General features: G+C 31.1%; 1 long non-coding RNA gene across 1 annotated transcript; it reads left to right on the top strand.

Moving 5' to 3' along the window:
- The first annotated feature begins 811 nt into the window (after positions 1-811).
- Positions 812-2965, top strand: LOC123706160. The gene is made up of 4 exons (XR_006753372.1): positions 812-1460; positions 1755-1957; positions 2319-2448; positions 2781-2965. It is a non-coding gene; the product is annotated as an uncharacterized LOC123706160 (long non-coding RNA).
- Positions 2966-5782: the final 2817 nt, after the last annotated feature.

The raw sequence follows: 5782 nt of genomic DNA, 5'->3' as shown, positions 1-5782 counted from the left end.
TTTGGACAAAGATTGTTACAAAAGTGCTTCCTTAATAAAGAAGTATTTTTCTTAATAAGAAGGCTCTGCTCTTTCAATATAAAAGTTTTTGTGGAATCACTCTGTAGGCTCGAAAATCGTAATATGTTTGTAAGATTTCTTAGTTACAAAAGTATTATCGAAGTCTGGAAAGTCTAAGAAGATTTAATTAATTTTATGCTAATGTTATTTTAATTATAATTTATTGGGGATCAAGAAGTTTAAGTATTATAAAATATGTAATTATTTTATATGAGTATTTGTTAAATTTATTAACACTAAGAACATCAAATAAACAAGCAATATCACTTTATAATTTTATAAATTATTAAAGGAATATATAAATAATTAGTATGTTTTATTTAATATCAAAATTATTCTACATAATATTATAATACAATTGTGATTTCTACAAATACAATATTACCCGGAAATTCACTTCGTCACTTGAAACTCCAAACAATTATTGATATTTGACATTCAGTTAGGTAATCTAAATAAGATGGAGTGATTCCAGCAGATTGATTGAGATGAATGACTGTAGGTCACCGGGGAAGGATTGTTTCTACAGTAATCCAAAATTAATAATGCGCATGCAAATCTTCGCTAATTGTCGTATTTCCTAAGACACTCGAATCATTGAATAGTAAGAGCCCTAAACAACGAACTTGCATTTTACACCTTGTTCAAAAGAAATAGAAGTCAATTCACGGTTATACACAATCAAAAACAAATCGGGCGGTAGGTGACGGTGGCCTGTCAGTCAAAAAACTGAAAAATCCGTCCAGGGGGGTGAAACTTAGAGTATGGTACATTATACAAGGAAACTAGCGACATCTATTGACTGTTCGGCAGCACTATTTAATTAACTTTTTCCTCAGAAGATGGCAGAACGTAAAATTTTTATGCAAAAAGAATAGAATGGCTATAAAAATAACTAAAATCATTTTATTTAGAACAAAATTCAATTGCTTTTATAAATATATAATCTATTCGATGAAACGATTTTTAAGTGCTATATACAGCGGAAAATGAAACGTTTTCTCTCATAAGTGTCAGTACCAGTGTTGCCGTTCTAAGAACGTTGTCTCAATCTAGGGAATTTAGGGGAACGTTTGGGGGATAAACAAATTCAGGGTACGTCTAGCTACGTTTTGAAAATAGCAGAAAGTATCAAATCAGCCATACTGGTCGATTTGATACTGATTCTGAAAGAAACGATGTGCCCAACAATTTTTTTTTCGTTTTCGATTTTGTTAGTTTTGCTAGTGACTTTTAATTTTGGAAAAAGGCAACCCTGTCCAATGCGAGATATGACAGGTCACAGGATAATCCGTTTGTTTTCTGAAATTTGAATTATTCTTGATTTCTTGAGTTTGTTGTTAATTTTAAAATGGCTTCTAGGAGGAAGGTGTATTGTGTTTTTGGATGTAGTGAAATGGGTAAGTTTTCTCAAAATTATATTTTATTTATAATGAACTGATGCTACCAGTAGGTACGTATCCCTTATTGTTTGTTTCGGTCATGGCCGCAGAACATCTTTGTTTGCATATAACCATATATTATCACTATTTTACAAAAATTATAAAAATTTTAAATATTTGAGTATTACATATTTAATTATAAGTATATTTATTATTTGAATATATTAGGTATATAAAAATAATTAAATATGGAGAACACAACGTTTATTGCGTATTTCTGTACTGTAAAGGTTGTTTTTTATGTATTTACAGGAGCAATTATGCATCGTTTCCCTCACCCTTCAAGACGACGAGTTGTTTGCTATCGGGATGTCAATTGTTGGTGAATGACTAAAAGATCTTGAGCCTGACATGATCTAAAGAAACAAGAGAGACTGTGATTACCATTTCAAGCCTGAGCACAAAGTTTCAGGTCACCGATTACTCCATTTATCTGTTCCATCAATCTACTAGTGGTGAGTTTGAATATTACCTATAGTTAGTACTTTATTTATCAAATTAAAATTAATCATTATCTTAGGTAGGATTATTATATATAATATACAGGATTTATACCACACTATTTTTAGTTAGGGAACTGGTACTTATTTCTACTGGTAAAACACTACTAAGCTTTTAGTAACAGAGTCCTCAGTGGTAGACTAACTAGCTTGATGAGCACCAGTCAATGCTCTACCACTATTCTTTAGTTTCTTCAACCAGTTTTCATTCCAAAAAAGCTCAACTGCAAGCTTATTGTAAAAAAATAAATAAAATGATACATTCTGTAATTTTATCTTTCGTAATTTTTGACTTTGCTACTTATAATATTTACAGGTATATTTCATTCTGCGAGTATAGCAGTTTACATGGAACATAACTATTCTCCGCCAAGGATGTGGCCTTATGAGACAAGGGCAAATGAAGATAATGATGTCCCCATTAAATCAGCAAATTTTAGATAAAGGTATAATAATTACTATTTTTTTTACTGCTCTTTTCACCTAAATGGGCAGAAGCAATTATGTAACATATCAAAATATAAGATACTTAAAATCTCATTCAAAATATCTGGTGAGTGATAAGTTGGTCCTAAGATACATCCAATTTGGGGGGTTATATGTTCAACATTTGTATTAATCTACATTAACTGTGCTGGGTGGGTTTATTCTGAAGTAACTCTGTAACTTGGTATTATAAAGTAAAGCAGAAATTTAGACACAACATCACTTGTCTCTCAAATGTACTGATTTCATTTGTAAAAAAATATCTTTAATAAAGTTTTTATTTTCTTTATAGGTCGCACAAAACATTGTGATGAATACTTAGTAAAAAAATATAAAGTCCCAAATTGAACAGAAAAATTGAAGTTAAAGAAAAGTATGGCTAAAGAGAGAAGTTTTAAATTGCCAATGCCGAAAATTAGTTGCTGGTCAGGCATTTCATAAAGTCACAGCAAAAATGTCAGAAGCTGGAATTTTTTTTACTGGAGTACAATTTAAACAAGCTCTGAAAAAACCTAAAGGAAGACGTTATACCGCTGAAGAAAAAGTGTTGGCCTTGACTTTGTTATTTTATTTGTTATGTTTGTGTTATTATACTGCTTAACCAAATACATATATAATATATAAATAATCTTAAGCTACTAGAATGCTAGTTATATAGTGTGGAAAAAAATGAATAAACTCCCAATTAATTTAAAAGCGTTTTTCTTTACCTGGCCCAATTATCTTTAGATTTTCAAATGTGTCAAGTGATTTGTTTTGTTGTTATCTTTTTTATCACCTGGAAATGTTTAGCTTTAAGTCCAGCCACCAATTTATTACGCAACTAGATTTTTTTATATGCATTGTGTAATTGTGTAATTGTGCTACCTGATTTGGCTCCACTTTTCGGCTTCATTTTATTTTATTTTACTCTTTCATTTGTTGTCATTGTACTTGTATTGTTTTGTTTCACGTTGTGTTGTTTTAATTTTAATTATTGTATTCTGTGTCTATTATTGTGGAGTCAAATAAATGATCTTTCTTTCTTTCTTCTTTCTAATTTTGGGTTGGTTATATCACGCATACAATGATTGTACGCGCCATAACAGATCGACACAATAATACAGTTGTGATAAAGGTAACGCAATATAAATTATTATCAGAATAGCAATAATACCTATAGGCACGTATATAGATATACGTATAGGTATCTATAGCACTTTTAATGCGCCCGCCATACGCTTGGGGCGCTAGTGTTCATGGGTTCTCGTTTTATCACGCAAGATGCCTCTCTTTTCCTTATACATAGTTACTATACTCTTTGAATCCGTCAGTTGTCTTTAAATATTGGTGGTTACTGCACGTGTTCTCTCTGTGTGGAATTGTATAGAGCTGCTATTACGTATCCTTCTTTTTTTTGTTTTTAAAGGTGAATTGAATTAATCGATGAAATGATTTACACAGGTGATGGCAGTAGGGAAAGTGAAAATGAAGAAGAGTTCCGATGTATCTAAAATGTCAGAAATAAAAATAATCCCTGATTTTGATTGTTTTTATTTTTTTTTGTAATTGTCATAATATTGAAGAATGATCAGTACTGTAAATACTTTTGAACTGAGATTTTAATGATAAGATTTACATATATGGTTCAAATATAAACCTGTGTTTGAAAACCATGCTTTATACAATATAAATTTTGTGTTATTTTAACCTTCTTTTCTTCCATCATTACACCAGCTTCAGTAAGACACTTTAAAAGTACTATAAAATTTTCCAAGTAAATCAAAGATAATATATTCGCAATCGTGCGGTTATACTCGCTATTTACTTACAAGGAATCATCGAAACAAAATCGTTACTTACCTACAAATACATATTAATCTCTTTTAGCACAAAACATATAATTTGACTAAATTAAGCATGAAGAAAATGCATTTAACCGCTCTATATAGATATCATCTTCGGACGCTCCGAGAATATGACAGTTGCCGAACAGTGACGAAGATTTCTATGCGCATTATTACTTTTGCAGTACTGTACCTAATTAGAGAATTATATTGTCACTAGCTGAATTATGCAACTTTGTCTTTGCTCTCAAAAGGTTTTTCATTGCTCCCCTGCATTTGGTCGTAGCGTGAAGTTATACATATAACTTATAGCATACCCCGAGAAATAGATAGCACACAAAAATAAATGTTCAATTCGAACTAGTATAAAGCGCGTTTTTAAGAAAAGATTAGTAAGTAAATGCTTAGATCTTATATCAAATGATTAGTATTCCTCTAGTGAAAGAAAACTTAGTTCAAATCAACCGTTGGGCTCCAATAAATACAACAAAGCAGTTAAAAAATGGTAAATTATTTGTGATTTGATAGCGTTGCTTTGGTTCCGATAAAAGTTACTGATTATTCTGCTACATGAAGGTGAAAGTGAAGAATTCTTAATATTCCACATACGAAATATAAGAGATGTTAGTCTTTATTAGTAAATAAATGAATACATACGTCAAATGAACAGAAAGCAGCTGGGCACGGTTCATTCAGCCGATTCGTCGCATAATGAAAGGCTCACCTGCGAACAAATATTTACATTAAAGACGTTTCTACTTGGAGTAAGTGGGTTCGGTTCTGTACAGTGTATATATGAACGTCTTTTATTCGTTCAATGGAGCTTTCAGACGCGATCTAACGTGGATAATGAATGGGGAAATATGGGAGTTATTGAAATGCTGTTTTTATATCTTAGTACACACGTGATCAGGGTTTTGGTGTTTTAATTGAGGTGGAATTAGTGGAAATTGAAAATGATTTTCGTGTGGCATGTTAGCATTTAAATGATTAGGTAATATATTTACGTAATTTGTAGGTTCTTCTAATATTGAAAAATTTCCTCGTGTTTCTATGGATTTATATACTTAGGTAAGAGCATTTATAAATTATGTTCCTTACAATTTTTTGATAATCTATTCCTCTATCCGTAACAACAATGTATTTCAGGTTAGTCTGATGTGAGAAATTATAAGTGAAGCATTAGGTTGAAAAAGTAAAATATTTACATTCAAGATAATTCTAGTGATTTTCGATATAAGTTTCAGATAATTTTAGTAATTGTCTATACATTGTGATCCTTTCGCTTTTATACAAGGAAAAACTAGGACAGAAAAATGCATAAAGTCAGCCAGCAATTTCATCAGAGTTTCATATGAGCGAGTATTAGAATGTGATCTCTTTTGTGCTTAAGTAGGCCTCCATTAAGCATATAATGTCGACGGTATATGAGCCGAAGCGTTTAAACGAACTGTTGGCTTTGACTTTA

Source organism: Colias croceus, chromosome 3, assembly GCF_905220415.1.
Source record: "Colias croceus chromosome 3, ilColCroc2.1".
Lineage (NCBI taxonomy): Eukaryota > Metazoa > Arthropoda > Insecta > Lepidoptera > Pieridae > Colias > Colias croceus.
This window is presented reverse-complemented; position numbering and strand designations above follow the sequence as displayed.